This window comes from Mobula hypostoma, chromosome 2 (assembly GCF_963921235.1).
Source record: "Mobula hypostoma chromosome 2, sMobHyp1.1, whole genome shotgun sequence".
NCBI classification, from domain to species: domain Eukaryota; kingdom Metazoa; phylum Chordata; class Chondrichthyes; order Myliobatiformes; family Myliobatidae; genus Mobula; species Mobula hypostoma.
In genome coordinates this window covers 64,826,262-64,853,299 of record NC_086098.1, presented here as the reverse complement: position 1 = coordinate 64,853,299, position 27,038 = coordinate 64,826,262, and the positions used below count along the sequence as shown (strand labels likewise).

Below are 27,038 nucleotides of genomic sequence, written 5' to 3'. Positions count from 1 at the left end.
AAGTTGCATATTATATTGCAAACTTAGACCTGTAACAGTTACATTCTACAGAATGAAAGAGTGTCATGGTGTACTTGGGACATTATTAGTGTGGTTCATAATGATTTCACTTTGACTGGGTGTGTCTCAGTGACCAAGACAAGTCTGTTTTTATAAACATGTTTCTTCTATAATGAACGTACTTCTATCACATGCGCATTTAGGTTTTCAACATAAATCTTCTCAGTAATTTTGCTGGGTCTTAAGCACTTAGTTACCACAGAATACTAATTCTCATGTCTGCAATATGATGAACAATTTGGCATCTTAGCTGCAAAGAGACATTTAAAGGTATCAGAAATGCGAATACAGGCCCACAATTCCTTATCCGAAATCCTTGGGACCAGTTGTATTTCGGGATTCAGAATTTTTTGGATCTCAGACACCCCCACCCCCGTTACCAAGATACATGTAGGCTCAAGTCCCTTATTTAACCTGTCTCAGTGCGGTGGACTTTAGGACCCAGCGGCACACCAAACCTACATTCATCCTCCCGTATACTTTAAATCATCTCTAGATTACTTATAATACCTAATACAATGTAAATACTATGTAAATAGTTGTTATACTGTATTGTTTAGGGAATCATAACAAGAAAAATTTTTATCTCCAACAAAAACATTCAATAAAACATAAAAATATACAGCTTCAAACAAACCGAATCAAACACATGGTGAATGACTTATTGGAATAAATGTAAAACGTCACTGTCACTATAAACTTCAGTAAGTTTTCTTTCTGTTTATTTAAATCATATACAGTGGTAGTTCCGACACTATTTTCTTCAGTAAGACGCCGCACAGACACACCACGATCAAGCTTCTGCAATAACTCCACTTTCTGCGTTATTGATAATGATAGATGCTTCCTTCTCTTTTTCTCATTGTTACCCATAGGGGTATCTGCAGCTCTTTTTGACATTTTCATAGTGAAATTAAACACAAAGTCAACAGTGAACACAAAATATCAGCAAACAGCAAATGCACGTGTAACCAGTATGAGCGCTGAGCCACAGCTGACATCTGTCCGTCGCTGCTAGTGCTACCACGTCACACCTGAGTGACGTCAGCTGTTGGCGAAAAAAAACTTCCGTTTTCGAGCTTTTTAGATTTCAGAATTTCGGTTAAAGGAATGTGCACCTGTATTTGTTTGAATCATAAGAAAAATGTTAGGATATAGAGTTAGATCAGGTCAAACCTCTAATGCCTATATGTACGGAAACTGGAGGAGCACAATGCTGAGGAACTTCAGTTGGATCAACAACTTTAAATCTAACGTTATTCAGGGAAACAGAATTACCCAAACTCACCTAAATCAATTTGACTCTAAAGGTACTTCAGTGATGCATAATGGTCCATCTAATGCAATTCAAACTGAATACCATTGATAGCTTTTTTGATCTTGGGAACTACTTCCAACTCTTTCACACTATTATAGCAATTATTTCGACAAACTACATGTGCTATAAATCAGCGGTTTTAAATTTGCTTTTTCACAACTTTATTTCTTTCTGATTTTTTTTTAAATGACATTGAATTGACTTTGGATAATGGCAACAAATCACTTAATTCAAATTCATTGAGAGATACAGTACCTTTATACAAGTGCCAAATAAAACAAGCATACAGATTGCAAGGTAAAGTCAAGTAGAGTTTATTGTCATATGCACCAATATCATGAGGTACAGGTGTAGTGAAAAATTTTGCTTACAGCAGCATCATAGCCACATAGATTCAGACAACACACAGAACATAAATTACACCAGAGTGAAGAAAACAAACCGTACAAAACAAGGCATTAATGCAAAACTAAAATGCAATCGGAGACAAGTCTGTGTTAGTGCAAGAGGCAGCTTCTGGTGTTCCATTGCTGGGGTTGGAACAGGGTTGTACATATTGGTTCAAGAATCGATGATTGTAGAACATTAACTATCCCTGAACCTGGTGGTGGAACCCCAGGCTTCTGTGCTTGCTGAGTCAATGGTGGCAGCGAGAAGAGGCCATGATCTAGATGGTAGGAATCCTTGACAGAAGATACCCCCTACTTGATGTAGCATCCCATGTAGATGGCGGGAAGGTCTGTGCTCGTGATGTAACCGGCAGCATCCACTACTTTCCACAGCCTCTTACATTCCTGTGTGTTGGAATTGTCAATCATCTACTGTTGCAATCTACAACATCTATCAAGCATGCGTTGAATATTGCAATTAGAATAACAGCCGTTCCTGCATTTCAGGAAACCGAAAGCTGATGGTTATTTTCAGCACATTTCGAACATTCAGACGTTTCTAATCCATACCTCTAGCATATGGACTGTATCTTGAGTGTGAAGTCCTCAACTAACTTTGACGTAAGGTTCTTTCCTTCTGGTTCTGCTGCAGATTCAGCGGCACTTACACAAAAATAGAAAAAGTGATGTGAGACACAATCCCTGTGCTCTGTGCTACAATTACAGTCAAGCTCGTGCATAGGTTTCCACAAATATGTAGCTCTCATAACCCATGCTGGATCAGTGGAGTGAGCAGGCTGTGATTTCTGTGCTAATTTTACAAAGCAATTTCGGTAAACTTAGTAAACTGGTAAACTAATTGATACCCAAGCCCTGTACCAAATTCGAGAAAACCTGCAGATGCTAGAAATTCAAGCAACACACACACATAAATGCCAGAAGGAACTCAGCAGGCTAGGCAGCGTCTATGGAAAAAAGTAAACAGTCGAGGCCAAGAACCTTCATCGAGACTGGGAAAAAAAGTTGAGAAGTCAGACTAAGAAGGTGGGGTAAGAAGTAAGAAGTGGTGGGTGATAGGTGAAACTGGGAGAGGAGGAGGAGTGAAGTTAAGAGCTGGGAAGTTGAGTGGTAAAAGAGATAAAAGACTGGAGAGGTGTGAATCTGAAAGGAGCGGGTGGAGGACCATGGAAGAAAGGAAAGGGGGAGGAGCACCAGAGGGAGGTGATGGGTGGGTAAGGAGATGAGGTGAGAGGGGGAAATGGGAATGGGGAATGGTGAAGAAGAGTTGGGGGAGGAACTCTACCAAAGTGATCCTCTCCTTCCTACACTATGAATAAGAAGGGAACAAGATGGACAGAACAATCTGCTGCAGAGGAGGAAGGGAGGACAACATCCAAATAGCTCCTGAAGACTCATAGAATCACTGTTTTTCTCAAGATAGAGACTACATAAATAATTGTGATAGCTCACACTCTGATTATCACAGGTCTACATAAATTTTGAAAGCACAAATCCAAACCTTTGCCAGTGTACAGCTAAGCCATCTGAGCTGCAAAACAACAATACAGCCGAGCGAGACAAGAGAAAGAGGGATTTTCCATAATGGAGTGATCAGGGCTCTCAGTTGTGAAATTCAGTATTGGCAATAGACATTCAAGTAAATATCAGTCTGTTATCTCATGTACATTCCCTGGCCTGTGTTTCCTCTAACCTGTGTTGCCGTTCCTTGGGACACCTGCAACTACCCTTCCATTGAAACCATACCATAGAAACCATAGAAACTACAGCACAGAAACAGGCCTTTTGGCCCTTCTTGGCTGTGCCGAACCATTTTCTGCCTAGTCCCACTGACCTGCATGTAGAACATATCCCTCCATACACCTCCCACCCATGTATCTGTCCAATTTATTCTTAAATGTTAAAAAAGAACCCGCATTTACCACTTCGTCTGGCAGCTCATTCCATACTCCCACCACTCTCTGCGTGAAGAAGCCCCCTTAATGTTTCCTTTAAACTTTTCCCCTCTCACCCTTAACCCATGTCCTCTGGTTTTTTTCTCCCCTTGCCTCAGTGGAAAAAGCCTGCTTGCATTCACTCTTTCTATACCCATCATAATTTTATATACTTCTATCAAATCTCCCCTCATTCTTCTACGCTTCAGGGAATAAAGTCCTAACCTATTCAACCTTTCTCTGTAATTCAGTTTCTCAAGTCCCGGCAACATCCTTGTAAACCTTCTCTGCACTCTTTCAACCTTATTTATATCCTTCCTGTAATTTGGTGACCAAAACTGAACACAATACTCCAGATTCGGCCTCACCAATGCCTTATACAACCTCATCATAACATTCCAGCTCTTATACTCAATACTTTGATTAATAAAGGCCAATGTACCAAAAGCTCTCTTTACGACCTTATCTACCTGTGACGACACTTTTAGGGAATTTTGTATCTGTATTCCCAGATCCCTCTGTTCCACTGCACTCCTCAGTGCCTTACCATTAACCCTGTATGTTTTACCTTGGTTTGTCCTTCCAACGTGCAATACCTCACACTTGTCTGTATTAAACTCGATCTGCCATTTTTCAGCCCATTTTTCCAGCTGGTCCAAGTCCCTCTGCAGGCTCTGAAAACGTTCCTCACTGTCTACTACACCTCCAATCTTTGTATCATCAGCAAATTTGCTGATCCACTTTACCACATTATCATCCAGATCATTGATATAGATGACAAATAACAATGGACCCAGCACTGATCCCTGTGGCATAACACTAGTCACAGGCGTCCACTCAGAGAAGCAATTCTCTACCACCACTCTTTGGCTTCTTCCATTGAGCCAATGTCTAATCCAATTCACCACCTCTCCATGTACACCTAGCGACTGAATTTTCCTAACTAACCTCCCATGCGGGACCTTGTCAAAGGCCTTACTGAAGTCCATGTAGACAATATCCACTGCCTTCCCTTCATCCAGTTTCCTGGTAACCTCCTCAAAAAACTCCAACAGATTGGTCAAACATGACCTACCACGCACAAAGCCATGTTGACTCTCCCTAATAAGTCCCAGTCTATCCAAATGCTTGTAGATTCTGTCTCTTAGTACTCCATCCAATAACTTACCCACTACCAACGTTACCAACATTGCTGGTACTGCTGTGGAATGTTCAAAAACAAGGTCACTCCCACTCCCACTCTCTCTCTCATTCTGCAGCCAGTGCTACCACACCCTTTTTCCCTTTACCTTAACTTTAATAAGTATCTTTTGTTCGTAATTCCTGTTGTGGCTCGCCTCCTTTGTGTTACTTCCTGAGAGCAGAGGTCGTAACAACTGTTTGCTTCAATGACCTTCTTATGCTTAAAACGTTATTGTTGTTAAAATAACCAGGCAAGCCAGGATGTGCCTCTGAAAAGCTTTGAGATCATTTGTGTCTTACTAACATGCTCAGTGCAGAATTTTTATTTCAGGTGGCACACTTATTTTTCTGGAATGGTTTCCTCTCTCCCAGAAAAGGCATTCCCTTCTTTGTACTCAAGAATAAAAGTAACTACATAAAATGTATGTGAAAACAAAGTAAAAATAAGGAACTGTTTCTCAGCTTGTGGCTTCCAGCTTCACATCACATAAAAGCACCAGCGGAGTGTTTTCTGGGAACTCAACTACCCCTCACCACAGATACTCCTTTAGGAAATGCAAAATTATTCCATTTAGTAATACAGGTTTGATGACTAATCTGGTGAAGCCAATGGCCTGCAGGGAAGCAGAACCATCTGACGTCCCAGAACACTTGCCTCCAAAGTTAATTTATAAAGACCTGCCTTACAGTCTACCTCCTCTTTTCCAACACCACCCAATTATGCCCAGTCTAGACTGATGATGACTGATAGCTGGATGGCTAAAACCATCAGCCTTCAAATGAACGAGCAAGACAGAGGGCAAGATAATGGAGAACATAATACAAGCAGAAAATGCTGGGGATTAGGCAGCACATTGGAGAGAAAAACAAATGTACTGTATTGTTTTATGTCAGTGATCTTGCAGCAGAATAAGATATGGGCATGAGAAAGGTATAGTTATAAACAAGATCATTATGTGTATTGGAACTGACAGACTCTCAGGGTTCCAGGAAAAAAATACAAAGTGGTGCTGCCCCCTCTGTAAAATAAAAGGTGCTGGTGATCTAACAGATATTTTAAAATAATTATAGTTTTATAGGTTAGATAAAGAGATGTATTTCCATTGGTGCTTAGTCCAAAATCTGAACATGGAAGCAAATACAAAAGCTGAAAATCTGAAAATGTTAGAAATACTTAGCAGACAATCAACATTTATGGCAAGCACAAAAGTAATGTTTCCCGTGCTCTGGTGAAAGGACATTGTTGGAAATGCTTACTGTCTGCTCACCAATACTGCTTTGTGTATGGAGTTCACCAGTGACGATTTTGGTGTAGCAGAGAGCAGAGACACTCCTCTCTAGCTCCTGCAACTGGCTTTATCTCCTCTCTTAGAGACAGTCACTATTACAGTGCAATTGAGGTCCAGTGGCTCTTCAGTTTTTGTTTTTATGTTAGAGTGCCTTATTTGTCAATCCCAAGAGATTAAAGGCGATTTACCTCCACTCTACTTTTGTGGATCCTGAGGTAATGCTAACGTCAATGTGTAACTCCCAAACTCTGACTGGAGGAGCTTGAAGGGAGGAGTAGATGGGAGACATTACATTCTTTCACACTTTACACCGGGCTGCCATTTTTTCAGTCAAGAAGCTCAAGGTCTTCAGCGTCATGCCTCATGCTCTTCTCCATCTTGTTCAATCATTAACCTCGGATGAGTCAGCCAGAATGTGACATCTTTTCCATTGAGGTTTGGGAGGAATTCAAGTGTATCCTCTGTTCTCTTGCCATGACAGCTCGCAGTAGGGTGTATGTTTCAGGACTTTGGTGTTGAGGGTAAAAATGTTGTAGTCAGGCCAATGAACACAGTGAGGTACAAGGAACAATCCACATTTTCCAGCTTCTCCTTGTGGACCCCAATTGTCATAGGGCGTTGTTAGTCAATGGGAACTGCTTTCTAGAAAAACTTTGTTTCACCAGCATTGAACGCAATGGTTACGGTTATGTGCATGTTGCGCATGTTTCCGTGACCAAATGGTTGATGACATGCAGTTCAGTCTATGAACAAATGTTAGTAGCTGTATTCTGCACTCAAAATCTAATAAATCGCTCAGAATGGATGCAAGGTGAAGATCATGTCCGCTGTGACACAAGGCTGCTGGAATCTCCAAGGAACCACCTTTGGAACCACTGGGAGAAAACAATTGAGGACGACTTTTCTACAGCAGAAAGCAGAGAGACCGCTGTCTGGTTTCTGCAACCAGAATTATCTCCTTTCTTGGATATTGACACTATTATGGCACCTGTGGGGTCCATCAGCATGTCCTCTACTTCCTATACATGGGAGGTGACATTAATAAATTTGTGAATTTATAACTTCAGTAGGAATATCATCTGTACCTGAGGTGTTGTTGTTTTTTTGTCAAAGGCCTTCCTAGATTCTTGCCCATCAAATGTGTCAGCAAAGCTGGACCAATTAATGCAACAAGTCTTGGGCGCTCATGTCAAGGAAAGTCAGACTAGAAGAGTTGCTCGCAAAGTGTTCCCTCCAAGGAGTATTCACCATCTCTCCATTTGGCCCTGATACTGCAGAAGAATCCAGGTATATAATAACAGTGAGTTAGTTGCTCCCACCATGAGTTGGCTGTTTTAACTCGGCCCTCAGGTGTCCGTAAGCTTGAATATTCTCCAGTCCAAGGCAGTGCTGCACAGCTCCTGCATCTCTTGGTCCTTCTCATAGAACCAGTCCTGGTGTGTTCTGATAGATAAACCAGGAGTCTCCTCACAGGAGCTAATTGTGGTGGACTTCAGGGCAGACTAAACACAATGTACACTTTACAGCTCATGCTGTTTGGAAGCCATTCGGCAGAGTCTGAGATAAGATATCTTTGTGAAGTTCTCAAATCCTTACACAACAAATTTCTTGCAGCAATTCTTCTGTTGATGCATTTACCTAAGGGGCAAAGGTTAATGATGGTAGCACAACAAATAAAGCAGTGGTTGCTTCAACAGTTACTAGTGCCCACCATGGCAAGGGTGATCTGCTACTTGTGCTATGATAGCCTGTACTTGATGTAGGGATATTGCCACAAGATTTTCTGTTCATGTCAATGGAACAACAGGAATTTTGTAAAGAGGAGGACTCTTTCAAAGTTAGCCCACCCTTCTCCCTTCATACCTTGCCAGAGGATTCTATCCTTCACTATTTTCTCAATATAGTCACCATCAAAGACTTAGCCTGATTCCCTCTGGAATGCTGGGCAATTTCCTATTTTTACTAGGATTGAGGAATATGAACTAATGACTGCAATGTGTTAGTTCCACATTAGGTTGAGCCAAGGGTCATGAAGTGCACACTTTTAGACATACCAGACTGGCTCACACTTGAAGACAGCGCTCACCTTACAGCTTATCCTTCAAGCTGCCCATCTCCTGCCCAACTCTCCCAACCTAATGATGTCAATGTCAAACATCTGAATTCCCAAGCTATGATTAATGAACTTCACATTGTAGAATGAAACTTGCCCATATGCGAGTTGGTTCAATGTGAGTTAAATACCACACAGATGTGACAGTTAGATCTTAATCCAAAATCGAAGAGTCCAAGGCAGCTGGAGACAAAGCCCTACTGCTTGAATGTTAACACATGTACGATCAGTCATACATGTATCTTTCTCAAGACAATTACTCTCCTGCTAACTGGAAAGGGAAATAGAAATGAGAAAGAATGTGTTAATATAAATGTGACACTGCAAATACAGTTAAAAAAAGGAAATAAGTAATTACAAAGGAAATGCTTGTTTATAAACAGTAGCTGAGATGGGAGTAAGAGGAGGCAGAATTTCAAAGGACATAACAGTCTAAACGACTGCAATTCACTACCACAGCTAAAGCCCTAGCCCAATTTCCTTGGGGTCCAAAAATCTTAAAGCCTTAAGCATACTCAGAGCATCCACAGCTCCCCAATGAAGAGAACTCCAAAGATTTAAACCCTCTCTGCAAGCTCAATACTAAATGACTACTGCACTCCTCTGTCCCAATATCCCAGCTCTCCAGCTCTTTGGAATCCTGTACATTTTAATGAGATCATATTTAGTGAGAGTAAGAGTTCGGCACGGACTAGAAGGGCCAAGATGGCCTGTTTCCGTGCTGTAATTGTTATATGGTTATACGGTTATGGTTATCTCATTCATCCAACATATAGTGAGTTTAGGCAAATAAATCTTCATTGGACTCTATTAAAAGTTGTTGTTCTTTAATTCTCCATCAAAGCCATTCTTTCCTGCACAAACTTATTTTTATAGAATATGAAGTACCACTTTACTTTGGAATTAGCACGGATTTACAGTGTTTGTTCCTAAATAGCACTCTTCCTGCGGCAGTGTATGACATTTAAAATTTTCATGGGTTGCTCTAATAATAATGATCTCCGAAAATACCCAAATGTGCAATTATAATACATTCACAACACTGAGCGAGATCCAAAACATTTCAGGCGCTGTTAAGTTCTGCAGATATTTCTACCACTTTCTATTTTTACTCTCAGTCAAATTTGAACTCAATACTAGAGGCCATCAAAAATAAATTTGACATCAACCATTCCACATTGTTTTTGAAAGACTGAAATACAGTATGTTGGAATAAACTTGTGAAAAAGATGCTGTAGCGACCCACTTTCTGGCACACACGAACCGGCTCACAACAGCGTGCGCAGGCAGAGGGCCGGCCCCAAAAAGGGCACCAGGCCATCTTCACCAGCAGGGGGAAAATCCCGCGCGCAGAAAGGGTCTGGGAATATGCATTCCCCACAGTAGTCCCGCCCAGGCAGGGCGGGAAGGGGAAGGCTTTAAAGCAGGCCACGAAGTTTGAATAAATCTCTTTCATCGCAACTCTAACTCACAGACTCCGTGTGGTTATTCTAGCGCTGTGTGTAGCACACCGCTACAATTGGTGACCCCGACAGCCCAAACGATAGTTGGACCAGAGATGACCAACGCTGCATCTGTTCACGCAGTTTCATTAAAACTGCCAAGCTTCTGGACACTGCGACCCCATTTATGGTTCGAACAAGCAGAAGCTCAATTCCACATTCAGCAGATAACCTCGGAGTCCACTCGCTACTACTACGTGCTGAGCTCACTCGACCAGGAGACAGCTGCACAAGTTGAGGAGTTTATACAGTTGCCCCCGGAGGATGGCCAATACACAGCATTCAAAGCCCTGCTCATAAGGACTTTCGGACTCTCACGGCGCGAACGAGCACGCCGCTTAATGCACCTGGATGGTTTGGGAGACAGGCCGCCATCAGCATTAATGAACGAGATGCTGGCCCTGGCTGAAGGACACAAACCCTGCCTCACGTTTGAGCAGGCGTTCCTAGAGCAACTGCCCGAGGACATATGGCTGCTGCTGTCCGACGCAGATTTCAGCAACCCCCGGGAGATGGCGGCCCGAGCAGATGTGCTGTGGAATGCCAGGAAAGAGAGAAGGGCATCCATCGCACAGATCACCAAGCCGCGTGCCCAACGACAGACCAGACCAGGCCCGGCAGCAGAGCCTACAAAACCCGGCGACGGGAGTGAGGAGCCCAATGAACAACGGTGTTTCTACCACCAGCGGTGGGGCACAGAGGCCCGCCGCTGCAGACCGCCCTGCAAATTCCCAGGAAACGCCAGGGCCAGCCGCCGCTGATGGCTACGGCGGCTGGCCATCAGGACAGCCTCCTGTATGTCTGGACAAGCAGTCGGGACGCCGCTTTTTGGTCGACACCGGAACGGAGATCAGCGTCTTACCTCCAACGAGTTATGATACCGGCAACAGAGAACCGGGACCCACCCTGAGGGCCGCAAATGGCAGCACAATACAAACCTACGGCACCCGCACGGTACGGCTACAGTTCAGCTCCAGCCGGTTCACGTGGGACTTCACACTGGCCGCCGTGGCCCAACCACTCCCGGGGGCGGATTTTCTACGAGCCCACAGCCTGCTGGTCGACCTGCAAGGGAAGCGATTAGTCCACGCCAAGACTTTTCAAACATTCTCCCTGGGTGAAGCACAGTTGCCAGCCCCACACCTGGACTCCATCACACTGTCCAACGACGAATTCACCAGGGTCCTGGCGGATTTCCCATCAGTACTGACACCGTAGTTCACGGCAGCCATGCCCAGACACGGAGTACAGCACCACATCCCGACCCAGGGACCACCCCTCCACGCTCGTGCTCGAAGGCTTCCCCCGGACAAGCTCCAACTGGCGAAGGAGGAGTTCAAGAAGATGGAGGAATTGGGGATCATACAACGGTCCGACAGCCCATGGGCCTCCCCCCTTCACATGGTGCCCAAGGCAACGGGGGGCTGGAGACCATGCGGTGACTACCGCAGACTGAACGAGGCTACAACGCCAGACCGCTACCCTGTGCCGCACATTCAAGACTTCGCAGCAAACCTACACGGCGCAAGGATCTTTTCCAAGGTAGACCTCGTCCAGGGATACCATCAAATCCCTGTACATCCGGATGACATCCCCAAAGCAACACTTATCACCCCGTTCGGACTTTTCAAATTCCTCCGGATGCCATTTGGTCTAAAGAATGCCACACAGACTTTCCAGCGGCTAATGGACACGGTGGGACGCGACCTGGACTTTGCATTCATCTATTTGGACGACATCCTCATAGCCAGCAGTAGTCGGCAGGAGCATCTGTCCCACCTCCGCCAGCTCTACTCCCGCCTGAGCGAATTCGGCCTTACAATCAACCCAGCCAAATGCCAGTTCGGACTCGACATCATTGACTTCCTGGGCCACAGGATTACTAAAGACGGGCAACCCCGCTGCCCGCCAAGGTAGACGCGGTCCGCAACTTCCCCCGACCCAACACAATCAAAGGCCTGCAGGAATTCGTGGGTATGGTGAATTTCTACCACCGTTTCCTCCCCTCAGCAGCCCGAACCATGCGACCCCTGTTCACTCTAATGTCGGGTAAGGGCAAGGACATTACCTGGGACGAAGAGGCCGCAACCGCTTTCGTTAAAACCAAAGAGGCCTTGGCAAACGCCGTGATGCTAGTGCACCCCAGAACGGACATTCCTACTGCCCTCACTGTGGACACATCCAACACAGCGGTCGGTGGAGTGCTGGAACAACTCATCGAGGGCCACTGGCAACCCCTGGCGTTCTTCAGCAAACACCTACAACCACCTGAACTCAAATACAGTGCTCTCGACCGGGAGCTATTGGCACTATACCTGGCAATCCGGCATTTCAGGTACTTCTTAGAAGGTAGGCCCTTCACCGCGTTCACAGACCACAAACCACTTACCTTTGCGTTCATGAAGGTGTCCGACCCCTGGTCGTCCCGCCAGCAGCGACATCTGTCCTACATCTTCGAGTACACGACGGCAATCCGGCATGTCTCTGGAAAGAACAACGCTGTGGTGGACGCACTTTCCAGACCTACCATACAGGCCCTGTCCCAGGGGGTGGACTATGCAGCACTGGCAGAGGCACAGCAGGCAGATGCTGAGATTCCCAGTTACAGGACTGCAGTCTCCGGTTTGCAGCTCCAAGACCTCCCCGTAGGCCCAGGTGAGAGGACTCTACTATGTGACGTAGCTACTGGCCAACCCCGCCCCGTCGTCCCAGCAGCCTGGCACCGGCGGGTTTTCGAGTCCATTCACAACTTAGCGCACCCCTCCATCAGGACAACCGTCCGGCTGGTCGGCAACAGGTTCGTGTGGCATGGACTTCGTAAGCAGGTCAGTGAATGGGCCAAAACGTGCATGCAGTGCCAAACGGCCAAGGTGCAGCGGCACACCAAGGCTCCGCCGCAGCAGTTCGAACCCACCCGCCGGAGGTTCGACCACATCCATGTGGATATCGTGGGGCCCCTGCCAGTGTCACGAGGAGCGCGGTACCTCCTAACTATGATAGACTGCTTCACCAGATGGCCAGAGGCAGTCCCGCTCACCGACACCACCTCCGAATCCTGCGCCCGAGCACTGATCGCAACCTGGGTAGCCCACTTCGGGGTACCAGCCCACATTACCTCCGACAGGGGCGCCCAGTTCACCTCCAGCCTGTGGTCGGCTATGGCCAACCTTTTAGGATCTCAGCTACACCACACAACTGCCTACCACCCACAGTCGAACGGACTAGTGGAGCGCTTCTACCGTCACCTGAAGTCGGCTCTCATGGCCCGCCTGGAGGGGCCTAACTGGGTGGACGAGCTTCCCTGGGTCCTGCTCGGAATCCGCACGGCGCCCAAAGAGGATCTGCACACCTCGTCGGCCCAGTTGGTGTACGGCGCACCCCTGGTAGTCCCAGGAGAGTTCATACCAGCCCCAAGGGGGCAAGAGGAAGAACCCACAGCAGTCCTGGACAGACTACGGGAGAGGCTTGGTAACTGGCCCCCATACCCACTTCACAGCACGGACAGAGCCCGACCTGCGTACTCAAACACCTGCAGAACTGTAAGTTTCTTTTTGTACGACGGGGCGGACACCGGGCACCGCTACAGCGGCCCTACAAGGGGCCGTTTAAGGTGATCAGGAACAACGGGTCCACGTTCGTGCTGGACATTGGGGGGAGAGAGGAGGTTTTCACGGTGGACCGACTCAAACCGGCCCATGTGGACTTGGTGCAACCGGTCCAGGCTCAGGCACCGTGGCACAGAGGCAGACCTCCTAAACAGAGGCCGATCCAGACTGTGGACATTGGGGGAGGTATCGCCGGTTCTGGGGGGGGGGGTTTATGTGGCGACCCACTTTCTGGCGCACACGAACCGGCTCACAACAGCGCGCGCAGGCAGAGGGCCAGCCCCAAAAAGGGCGCCCGGCCATCTTCACCAGCAGGGGGAAAATCCCGCGCACAGAAAGGGTCTGGGAATATGCATTCCCCACAGCAGTCCCGCCCCAGGGAGGGCGGGAAGGGGAAGGCTTTAAAGCAGGCCACGAAGTTTGAATAAATCTCTTTCATCTCAGCTCTAACTCACGGACTCCGTGTGGTTATTCTAGCGCTGTGTGTAGCACACCGCTACAATGTTAGCATTTTATTCTAGTTAATATGCACAACGTATAAGAAAAGTATTTTCTAAAAATATTCCCAAAAGCAATTTTTTTAATTCCTTATTTAACCAAATCTGTTCTTTAAAAATCTAGTTCATTTTCAGAATACTTAACATTTTCAAACATAGACAAAAGAACATTGACTGATAGATTGTGGCACACCATTCATAAATTTTCATAAATTTATTTAATTGAATTTCCTTTTTACAATGAGGCTGAAATGCAGATTGATAATAATGTTCCCTTTGGGAAAACTTGATTTAAAAATTGATTTCGTACTTGGTCATCTTTCAAGATAGGACCATGATGAATACGATGGCCACTCAGCAGTTTTAGTTCCAACTTCAAAACTAACCCATTCAAAACCCATTACAACACAAACTATATATGCCTCAAAATACATTCGTGGTTGACAGTGGTAAACATTGTGTAAAGTAAGTATGCTGAAATCAGTTTACAAAATTCATTCCATTAACTTCATTCAATGAATTTCATAAGTTGTATGCAGTGTGCTGATATTGCTATAATAATACTATATACGTAGTACTACTGAAAAGGAATGAATTTCTAAGCAACAGTCTTTCTGATGAATATCCTTTCTCTTCTGTTTCTTAACCAGGAATCAGAGGTCACAAAATGTAAAGATTTAAGTCGTTACATTCCCTGTTCAGTAACAACATACTTCTCACACACCCACTGGCATTCTCGGCTTGAAATACTTTTTGCCAGCTGTTCAACGGCAGGTTAATTTTCAGACAGCTGTTCTGCACAATTCAACTTTGCTTAATATGGCAATCAGGTATAAAATTACCCCAAACCTTTTAACAGTCAAAAGAACTGCAATTATAATTTCTATAATAAACTTTCACCTTTCTTCTCCACAATAACCAAAAGCAACTTCCAGAATCAAACCAGGGTAGAAGTCGCAGCTTTACAATTTTATGCAATTGTCTTCAATTGAAAATAAAAGACACGAAACAATTTGAAAGTCTAAGGGATCTTGAATACTCTGAAATTTTCATTATTAGGATCTTATCAGTTCTACATATGCTCCGTGATCAAACATATTTGTACTGGAAAAACTACAAAGCAGATCAAGAATGCTCTGTATTTAAATTTAGCAAGTTACTGTACAATCAGACTACAAAGACTATTAGAATGTAAAGTGGATTACAATGAATGAAAAGAATTGGTGTCTGCAGTCAACATACTAAAAAAGAGACTTAAGAGATGCATTACCTCTTATTCCACTATTGAACAACGTCCTTCTGGTAAATGGCAAAGGTGCACAGCAGGAAGCCCACTTGCTGATCCATTGCTCTGATGCACTGTTTAATTACTCAAAGAAACTGTTCCTCCATAGCTGCACGAGAAATACCAATATAAGAAAAATGTTGCAGGAAAGAAAAGGCCATTCAGCTCACAAGTCCCTTTATCTTTCTGACCATCATCTTTTTGAAGGAATTAAATAGGGCAGAAACTAAGAAACTTGATTCTGCCCCATTGGTTAATTGCTTCCCAAAGTAAATCTGGGAAAATAAAACAAAATATCAAGCTATCATTTACTAATTACTCTCATCAGTTAACCACAGGTGACATATGAGAATTAGCTTGTCAAGTAGCAGAAAGGACACAGGAATTATAGTAATCTATTAATATTCCAGAATTTGATCATTTGTCTGCATTCATCAGGTACCCAACCCAACAATTATTCTGATATCTTTGAAAAAAACTCATCAATGAACTAATTGTCCTTGATGGGAATTTGATTTGCAGCTTCATTACTCTGCACAGAAATAATCGATCCTTTGGGATACTGAGAAGTGCTTTGATTAATGCAGAATTTAATTTATATTGTCAGCTTATCACATAAAGAGTCTAACCATATTTCAAACAATTATGCATGGAATGGCCATTCAGCCAATTTAAAGCGCAAGTAATTAAATGACAAAAAGTTATCCACCAATAAGGTTGTGGGGCAGCTAACAAATACCAGCAGCATAGTTTTGGATTATGAATACTGTGAAGTATAAACGACTTTCAGACAAGTGTAAACATAATGGCTACATTGAACTTTTAACAATTGCCCCATCCAGTACATTCTAGTGTTTAACCTCCACACGAGTAACTGTAGTCCCATGTGACAGTGTAGTTCCATCATCCTTCCACATATATACTTGGCCTCCACAGCTGCCTGTGGCAAAGAATTCCACAGATTCACCACTCCCTGGCTAAAGAAATTCCTCTTCATCTCCATTCCAAAAGGACACCCGTCTATTCTGAGGCTGTGTCCTCTCCCACCATGGGAAATGTCCACTCCTCATCCACTCTATCAATGCCTTTCACCAATCGAGAGGTTTCGATGAGGTCACCCCTCATTCTTCTGAATTCCAGCGAATATAAGCCCAGAGCCATCAAAAGCTCTTCATGTGCTCTTCAGGTTCATTTTCGTGAACCTCCTTTGAACCCTCTCCAGTTTCAGCATATCCTTTCTAAGATAAGGAGTCCAATGTGTTGATGCCTCTGCTAGAAAGAGCCTCTGGACATCTTAACCACATTAAAGATTTATAGGTGAAAGACACGGTTCAGATAAGTCTTCACATCTTATAATGGCATTAAGCGTTCTTGAGGGTAGAGCTCAAATATTGGCTGTGCTCACAACCAGCAATTCGCAAATACTTACTAGACCTAGACGATATGTACAAACCTACCATTCAAGAGAATAGACAAGACTAGCCAATAAACTACACATTAGATCTCCTAATCCATCAAATGGAAGATGGTTCTAATTCTCTTTGTTAAAGCCAAATATAATTTAGACAGCCCATCCCCACCAACCACACATACATTGCCAGTTCTCGTCCCCTTGTGTTTTCTTTAGAACAACATGAAAAGTTTGATGTAACTTCCAGGAATAAGGTTTACTGTTATTGGAACACCCATGGCCCCAACACTATTTGGTATTGTGCTGATAACTCTAAGAACAATAAAGCTGATCTACCAGAAATCAGAAGTGAGGCAGTTCACACCAGATGAAGTTACTTTTGCAAGCTCTCTTTCACATCTCTAAAAGCCACTGATACAGAAGCTGTCGCAATCTACAATGACAAGATCAGGATTGGAAATGCGAAAAACAAAGTAGGGATCCAAAATCCACAACTACTAAAAAGCCACAGCTATGTCAAGATCGGCTTGAATTTACACTTTCTGAATTCAGAAGCTGACTGCTGATGGAATTCTTACAATTCAAGAAGAACTCCCGGCTTACATGTGCTTTAAAAAGTATTCATCCCACTTGGAAGTTTTCATCTTTTATTGATTTACAACATGAGAATAGGTTGAGTGAACTCAGCCTTTTCTCCTTGAAGCAACAGAGGACGAGAGGTGACCTGATAGAGGTGTACAAGATAAAGAGAAGCATTAATCGTGTGGATAGTCAGAGGCTTTTTCCCAGGGCTGAAATGGCTAGCACAAGAGGGCATAGTTTTAAGGTGCTTGGAAGTAGGTACAGAGATGTGTGGGGTAAGATTTTTTACGCAGAGAGTGGTGAGTGCATGGAATGGGCTGCTGGCAGCGGTGGTGGATGCAGAAATGATAGGGTCTTTTAAGAGACTCCTGGATGGCTACATGGAGCTTAGAAAAATAGAGAGCTATGGGTAACCCTAGGTAACTTCTAAGGTAAGGACATGTTCAGCATAGCTTTGTGAGCCAAAGGGACTGTATTGTGCTGTAGGTTTTCTATGTTTCTAACTTTGAATCACAGTGGATTTAATTTGGCTTTTTTGACACTGATCAACAGAAAAAGACTTTTGTGTCAAAGTGAAAATAGATTTCTACAAAGTAATCTAAATTAATTACAAATATAAAACACAAAATAATTGATTGCATAAGTAGTCACCCCCTTTAATATGATACACCAAATCATCACTGGTGCAGCCAATTGGTTTTTGAAGTCACATAATTAGCTAAATGGAGATCTGTTTTTGGAGACCTGTGTGCAGTCAGGGTGTTTCAATTAATTATAGTAAAAATACACCGGTATCTGTAAGGTCCAACTGCTGGTGAGTCAGTATCCTGGCAAAAACTACACCATGAAGACAAAAGAACACTCCAAGCAACTCTGTGAAAAGGTTATTGAAAAGCACAAATCAAGAGCTGGATACAAGAAAATCTCCAAGTTACTGAATATCCCTTGGAGTATAGTTAAGTCAATCATCAAGAAATGGAAAGAATATGGCACAGCTGTAAGTCTGCCTCGAGCAGGCCATTCTCAAAAACTGAGTGACCGTGCAAGAAGGGGACTAGTGAGGGAGGCCACCAAAGACCTATGACAACTCGGGAGGAGTTACAAGTTTCAGAGACTGAGATGGGAGAGACTATGCATACAACAACTGTTACCCAGGTGCTTCAGCAGTCACAGCTTTATGGGAGACTGGCAAAGAGAAAGCCACCGTTGAAAAAAAACTCACATAAAATCTTGGCGAAAGTTTGTCAGAAGGCATGCTAGAGACTCTGAAATCAGATGGAAGAAGGTTCTATGGCCTGATGAGACCAAAATTGAGCTTTTTGGCTTTCAGACTAAATGCTGTGTTTAGCCAAACACCGCACATCATCAAAAACACACCATCCCTACTGTAAAACATGGCGGTGGTTATATCATGCTGTGGGGATGCTTCTCTGCAGCAAGTCCTGGAAGGCTTGTGAGGGTAGATGGCAAACTGAATCCAACAAAATATAGGAAATCCTGGAGGAAAACCTGATGCAGTCTGCAAGAGAACTGCAACTTGGGAAGAGAGTTGTTTTCCATCAAAACAATGACCCCAAGCATAAAGCTAAAGCTACACAGGAATAGCTTAAGAACAACAAAGTTCACGTTCTGGAGTGGCCAAGTCAGAGTCCAGACCTCAATCCAATTGATAATTTGTTGCTGGACCTGAAAAGAGCTGGTCACACACAATCCCCATGCAATCTGACAGAGCTTGAGTAGTTTTGTAAAGAAGAATGGGGAAAATTTGCAGTGTCCAGATGCACAAAGCTGGTAGAGCTGATATCCACACAGACTCAAGTCTGTAACTGCTGCCAAAGGTGTAACTACTAAATACTGGTTTAAAGGGGGTGAATACTTATGCAATCAATCATTTTGTGTTTCACATTTGTAATCAATTTAGATCACTTTTCACTTTGAGATGAGTCTTTTTCTGTTGATCTGTGTCAAAAAAACAAATTAAATCCACTGTGATTCGGGACTATGGGTAACCTTAGGTAATTTCTAAATAAGTACGTGTTCGGCACAGTATTGTGGGCCGAAGAGCTAGCACTGTGTTGTAGGTTTTCTATGTTTCTATGCTTCTAATGCAGTAAAACATGAAAACTTCTGGGGGGGGGGGGCGGTTGAATACTTTTTATTGGCACTGCATGTACCACACCAAAATTCTGAACATTGAAAAGGTGCAAATATTAAAATACACTCAGTGTCTCCCTCAATTTCCTATTAAGTTTTATTATTCAATATTAAAGGTATATTTTTTTCTCTTTTCAGAGGTTATGAAACATGCAAAAGGGTAAAGATTAAATCAAATGTTCTACAGCAACAACTATTGCCTTGCCTTTTGAAAAGAAACACAATCTCTAGCTTATCGGGTACAGTGGATTCTAGTGATTTATCACAGATACAGTGTGGAACAGGCCCTTTGGCCCTATGAGCTGTACTGCACAGTAGTCCATCAATTTAACACTATCAAATCACAGAACCATTAACAATGACTAATTAACCTGTGTCTTTGGGCTATGGGAGGAAACTAGAGCCACCAGATGAAACATACACACCTCATGGAGGGAACGTCTAACCCAGAGCAAACTCGCTATTTCATTGCAGCCCTGTAAACAATACAGTCACAGAAATACCACTTCATTAGCAATTTTGATGAAAGCCATCTGAAATTACTTCAAGACTTTTAAGATCATATATTACACTGGGTTGGAAAATCTGTTAATACATTATTGCAGTGCATACTATTTATAATAGGATCCAGCACAGTGGGAACACAGGAAATGAAAAAGTGGTAAAATTTAAGTGGGAACCATCAACAAAAGAAAGATAAAAATTAACAACATAAAAACATTCCTCCCCAAAATAAGCACAGAAACAAAGGGGAAAAAAGTACCAAATCAGATGTCAGGTGGATGTCAATCACAGGTAAGATCAAATAGCAATAAAATATTTACCTCATCAAGACTGAACAATAAACATGTTGAAGTAACATTCAGCTATACTGACCCTCATATAGGTTAATCAATCCTAGTCCAACTTTCAAATTAGCTAACTTCTTTCTGGAATGTGAGCACATTAATAGATCACATTTAGCATTTGATCTGCTCACTACAATTTAGTCTGCACAGGGACAAGACAAAGCTTGACTATTTGATTTTGACATCACAAAACAAAATGACATAAGAATTTTACTTCAGAAAGTTACACAAAGTAAAATTCTAGAATGATGAGGAAAAAATAGGGCTCTAAGTTTTCCCAGGATGTTTGCAAGTATTATACAATAGGACTGTAATTCGATTAGCCGACACACTTCACAGGAATAGTAAAATTCAAATTAAAATGTAACAAAATCATGCGCCTTTAAATTATACTTCAAGGATTTTCCTTGCTCAATTTTAACTTTGCACATACACACCTCGTACATTTTGGCATTTAAACTTTTCTTATTAACATGAAATTCAACCAGGATACAATAGTTTACGTTCAACAAGCTAAGAAGAGAATGTCAGAATTGGATGAAATTTGTTGTTTTGTGGTAGCAGTATGGTGTGAAAACATAAAATTCTATAAATTACATAATAAATACTAAAAAAAATGAGACTTGTTGGATTCTAATGTTGGGCTGCTTTACAAGTTAGGAAAGAGGCACAACACTTGTTTCTTCACAAACAGTTTATTAAGTGTTAATAAAACAAAGGAAACAGAAACTGGTAGCAGAAGGCAGAATTGGAGTAAGGGGAATTATGAGGCTATCAGGCAGGAAATTGGAGGCTTAAATTGGAAACAGATGTTCTCAGGGAAAAGTACGGAAGAAATGTGGAAAATATTCAGGGGATATTTGTGTGGAGTTCTGCATAGGTACATTTCAATGAGACAGGGAAGTTATGGTAGGGTACAGGAACCGTGGTGTACAAAGGCTGTAATAAATCTAGTCAAGAAGAAAAGAAAAGCTTACAAAATGTTCAGAGAGCAAGGTAATGTTAGAGATCTAGCAGTTTATAAGGCTAATCGGAAGGAGCTTAAGAAGGAAATTAGGAGAGCCAGAAGGGGCCATGAGAAGGCCTTGGCGGGAAGGATTAAGGAAAACCCCAAGGCATTCTACAAGTATGTGAAGAGCAAGAGGATAAGACGTGAAAGAATAGGACCTATCAAGTGTGACAGTGGGAAAGTGTGTATGGAACCGGAGGAAATAGCAGAGGTACTTAATGAATACTTTACTTCAGTATTCACTATGGAAAAGGACCTTGGTGATTGTAGTGATGACTTGCAGCAGACTGAAAAGTTTGAGCATGTAGATATTAAGAAAGAGGATGTGCTGGAGCTTTTGGAAAGCATTAAGTTGGATAAGTCGCTGGGACCGGATGAGATGTACCCCAGGCTACTGTGGGAGGCGAGGGAAGAGATTACTGAGCCTCTGGCGATGATCTTTGCATCATCAATGGGGACGGGAGAGGTTCCGGAGGATTGGAGGGTTGCAGATGTTGTTCCTTTATTCAAGAAAGGGAGTAGAGATAGCCCAGGAATCTATAGACCAGTGAGTCTTACCTCAGTGGTTGGTAAGTTGATGGAAAAGATCCTGAGAGGCAGGATTTATGAACATTTGGAGAGGTATAATATGATTAGGAATAGTCAGCATGGCTTTATCAACGGCAGGTTATGCCTTACGAGCCTGATTGAATTTTTTGAGGATGTGACTAAACACATTGATGAAAGAAGAGCGGTAGATGTAGTGTATATGGATTTCAACAAGGCATTTGATAAGGTAACACACATCAAAGTTGCTGGTGAACGCAGCAGGCCAGGCAGCATCTCTAGGAAGAGGTACAGTCGATGTTTCAGGCCGAGACCCAAGGGTCCCGACGCCGACTGTACCTCTTCCTAGAGATGCTGCCTGGCCTGTTGCGTTCACCAGCAACTTTGATGTGTGTTGCTTGAATTTCCAGCATCTGCAGAATTCCTGTTATTTGATAAGGTACCCCATGTCAGGCTTATAGAGAAAGTACAGAGACATGGGATCCTAGGGGACATTGCTTTGTGGATCCAGAACTGGCTTGCCCACAGAAGGCAAAGAGTGGTTGTAGACGGGTCATATTCTGCATGGAGGTCGGTCACCAGTGGAGTGCCTCAGGGATCTGTTCTGGGACTCTTACTCTTCGTGATTTTTATAAATGACTAGGATGAGTAAGTGCAGGGATGGGTTAGTAAATTTGCTGATGACACAAAGGTTGGAGGTGTTGTGGACAGTGTGGAGGGCTGTCAGATGTTACAGCGGGACATTGATAGGATGCAAAACTGGGCTGAGAAGTGGCAGATGGAGTTCAACCCAGATAAGTGTGAAGTGGTTCATTTTGGTAGGTCAAATATGATGGCAAAATATAGTATTAACTGAAAGGCTCTTGGCAGTGTGGAGGATCAGAGGGATCTTGGGGTCTGAGTCCATAGGACTCTCAAAGCAGCTGTGCAGGTTGACTCTGCGGTTAAGAAGGCGTACGGTGTATTGGCCTTCATCAATCATGGAATTGAATTTAGGAGCCGAGAGGTAATGTTGCAGCTATATAGGATCCTGGTCAGACCACACTTGGAGTACTGTGCTGAGTTCTGGTTGCCTCACTACAGGAAGGATGTGGAAGCCAAGGAAAGGGTGCAGAGGAGATTTACAAGGATGTTGCCTGGATTGGGGAACATGCCATATGAGAATAAGGTTGAGTGAACTGGGCCTTTTCTCCCTGGAACAACGGAGGAGGAGAGGTGACCTGATAGAGGTGTATAAGATGATGAGAGGCATTGATCGTGTGGATAGTCTGAGGCTTTTTCCCAGGGCTGAAATGGTTGCCACAAGAGCACACAGGTTTAAGGTGCTGAGGAGTAGGTACAGAGGAGATGTCAGGGCTAAGTTTTTTTACAGAGAGTGGTGAGTGCGTGGAATGGGCTGCCGGCAATGGTGGTGGAGGCAGATACGATAGGGTCTTTTAAGAGACTTCTAGATAGGTACATGGAGCTTAGTAAAATAGAGGGCTATAGGTAAGCCTAGTAATTTCTAAGGTAGGGACATGTTTGGCACAACTCTGTGGGCCGAAGGGCCTGTATTGTGCTGTAGGTTTTCTATGTTTCTATGTTTAAGGCTCAAAGACAAGTGACTAACTTGATAAAATGGCACCCAGCATGGAGCAGCTACCTTTATACTACTGAGATAAGGAAAATTCCAATCAAATTTGTAGAAAAGTGTCAACCAATGAGAAAGCACTTATTCAAATACTCCAGAACAAAGAAGCTTCTAGAGCTTTCGTACTTTGTATAGCCACTAGAGGCATAGTAAACTGTTACATGTAAACAAGTTCTATGTAAAATACAAGCAGCTAACTAATTGTTAAACTGCAAATAAAATAACGATTTAACAGTCTAATCTAAGAATTAAATAGTCGGATCCAACATAGTATTCATGGCCGTTCAGAAATCTGACGGCAGAGAGGAAGAAGCTATAAAAGCAGTTCCTATATTGTTGAGTATGGGTCTTCAAGCTCCTCTACTCACTCCTCAAAGGTAGCAAACAGAATATGTATGTCCCAGATGGTGAGGGTCCTTAATTTTTGACGCCGCCTTCTTTATGCACTACCTCTCGGAGAAGTGCAGAGGGTTGTGCCTGTGCTGGAGCTGACTGAGACTACAGCTTGCCTCTTGCAATCTTCTGCATTGGAGGCTGTATATGAGGGGGTGAGGCCCTCCACCATAGATCTATAGGAATTTGTGCTCTGCATTGGAGGCTCTGTACCGGGCTGTGATGCTCTCCACCATATATATAGAAACTTGTGAGTCTTTGGTGACATACCCAATCTCCACAAATGCCTAACAAAGTTGATCATAGATTCACAGACACAAAACGATAAATGCCACATAATGCTGCTGCATACTGTCTCTGATGTTAAAGTAGCCTGTTAGTTGAATAGTCAGGGAAGCTGCAATCACATCATTGGGAAAGCTCTCGTAATTATGTTCACTTTATTTGCATCTGGGCAATAGTATTTAGTAAGGATCATTGTTAAACCATACAATTTCCAATGTTCACATACAGGTAGTCACGATAAGTGGCTTGTATTAAAAATAATCAATGGCTGTAATCATCCCCCTCACACCTCCTCCGTTCACATGCCATCACACTCATTATTTCCTAAGTAGACACTTCACAGAAATTCTAAACAGTACTGGAACACAAATATGTTAATGTTTGACGAGTACCACATTTCAGTTTTGTGGCATGGAATTTTCCTCTCATGCATTATTTATGAAGAAAATAATTCCACTGAACAACTAAATTACTGTTGAGCCAGCTACTATTGATTTAATGTGCAACTGCATTTTGATGCAAGAGGGAAAGAAAATTATGCACACCAATTCACACTTTCATCTAGCATTCCATTTTTGGTGCTAATTTCATTTTAGACTAGCATTTACATAAACACAAGAGATCTCGCGAGTGCTGGAAATCCAAGCAACACACACAAAATGTTGGAGGAACTCAGTAGGTCAGGAAGCATCAACAGAAATGAATAAACAATTGATGCTTCAGATCAAGACCTTTCACCAGGACGGGAAAGGAAGGGAGAAGGTTCCAGAATAAGGTGGGGGGAGGGGGAGGAGGACAAGCTCAACAGTGATAGGTGAAGCCAGGTGGTAGTGGGGCGGAGTGAATGAAGTAAGAAGCTGGGGGTGATAAGTGGAAAAGACAAAGGGCTGGAGAATAAATTTGATAGAAGAAGTGAGTGTATCTGGGAAAAAGGAGAGGATGGGAAGCACTGGAGGAGGTGATAGGTAGGTGAAGATAAGAGGCCAGAGTGGGGAAATGAAGAGGGAAGGATGAGAGGAAAAAAATTACTAGAAGTTGGAGAAATTGATGTTCATGCCATCAGGTTGGAGGCTACCTAGACAGAATATGAGGCATTGCTCCTCCAACTTTCACAAGTGCAAGTCACCGCAAAGAACAGAAATGAAGCACAATGACTTCTGAAGGCCCTTAACTGGTTACCAGGGCTGTAACTAGTGAGTTGCCAACAAAACAGCAACATGTTAATGATCACACAACATCTTTTGATGATGCTGACTGATAGATAATCACCAGCTGAGATGTTCTCCTTTGAATAGTTCCATAACACCCCTCAAATCATTTTGCCTGATAATATGAATAAACATTCCCCCCAGTTACCAACCTCATCCTCTGTGTTAATAGAAATAGATCTTGTCTATCCAACCTATTTGGTTTTCTGATAGCTTTATACATCTCAATTAAACCACCATAGTCTCCCCTGTTCCAAAGACCCTAAACACTTCCAACCGTGGAAATATCAGAGTAAATCTCATGCAGAAAAACAAATGTAATGCACTGTAAGGTTTCACTGCTAATGTAATGGTTCCTCTGTAGCAGCAATGTTTCCGTTATGACTGGAGATAACAGGGCTTTGGAATGTGGGGCTATCCAATGAGAGGGATGTTGTTCCTTCTTGTGGGTCTAGGAGCAGGAATTTCACAGTCTTTTGCCAGGAAGAGATGAGGAGAGAAGACGCGAATGGAGAGAGTAGGTAGACCACCGGACGGAGTGGACGGAGTGAGGGTCCGAGGGTCGGCTACACTCGGAGGGGGTGGTGAGAAACCAGTGGACTGAACCATGAGCTCCAATATTGCGCATTAGATGGCTTCATGAGAATGGACCCTTTTCTTTCATTTCTTCACTAACCATATAGTCAAATTACAAATCATTTAATCGCATATTGTGTACTGTTTGTTATTTCGTGGTACTGATTTGTAACGGGGACACATCACACAGCATCTACCCAAACAAGATTTCTTAAGTTTGGCTGGGCCCAGGGCTGTCTTCCCCTAGATTAAGCCGCTAGCCGAACTAGGAGTTACACAAAATGCTGCAGGAACTCACTGGATAAAGTAGCATCAATGAGAAGAAACAGACTGTCTATGTTTCGGGTCAAGACCCTGCGTCAGTACGTGAAATTGGACAATTCCTCCCTCACCCCACATCTCGACTCACTGATTTGCTCCAGCAATTAGTTTTTTTTGGTCCAGATTCTAGCACCTGCAGTCTTGTATCTCCATAGCCAAATCTGGCCATGGTTCTCCAAACTTTTTCCAGTGATAACCAACATTTAGTATTGTATCAATGCTGTTGCTTAACAATGACTTTATAATCCTGGTGTGATTAACCTGTTACCATTCCCCATGCCTCAGCTAATAAGCTATTACATTAACTGCTGCCATTATCAGAGACCTATGGAAATGTACTCCAAGGATCCTCTACACTTTTCAATATCCTAATGTATTAACACACAGTTCTTTGGACAAAACTTCATTAGCATCCTACCATGCCTGTGTCCATTGGTCTTATCTCAGACATCCCAGCCTGCAAAAACTCATTTCAGGGAGGTAGCACCGTCAATTTGCAGGAGACTTCCGGGAGAGGTGGGATGTCTGCAATAGAGTAGCTCCTTCGCAGCTGGCCAGCTAGTTTAAATAACGTTAGCTATGCTAATGAACGAATGACACCTGTTAAACTCACCTCAACATGTCTTTTACAGTCTTAACCCACCATGGACAATAGAAAAGTCACTGTTGCAAACTGTGCAGCCAGCAACACTGTCATTATTTTGACCCCTATTAGGCAGGGGTACACTTTAGTGTAGTCTGGGGTGACGTATGTTTTATATTTTTTTGGAACACTCTGCCATGGTGTGCTCTCTCTCTTGCTTGCTTGCTCTTGCGCTCTCTCTCTCTCCCTCGCGCTCTCCTTTGCTTTCTCTCTCGTGCTGTCTCTCTCTCGCTTGCTCTC

At 43.3% G+C, this 27,038-nt stretch overlaps 1 protein-coding gene across 4 annotated transcripts in view; it reads right to left on the bottom strand.

Annotated features, from left to right (window-relative positions):
- LOC134340674 (probable E3 ubiquitin-protein ligase RNF144A-A) overlaps positions 1-27,038 on the bottom strand; it is a 104,073-nt gene that overhangs the window by 56,892 nt on the left and 20,143 nt on the right. For 2 of the 4 annotated variants that reach the window (XM_063038125.1, XM_063038141.1), the window contains exon 2: positions 15,178-15,301. The exons of the other annotated variants lie outside the window; for them this stretch is intronic. The gene's annotated coding sequence lies outside the window, so the exon portion shown is untranslated. The remainder of the gene's footprint in view (positions 1-15,177; positions 15,302-27,038) is intronic. 4 annotated transcript variants of the gene reach the window in all.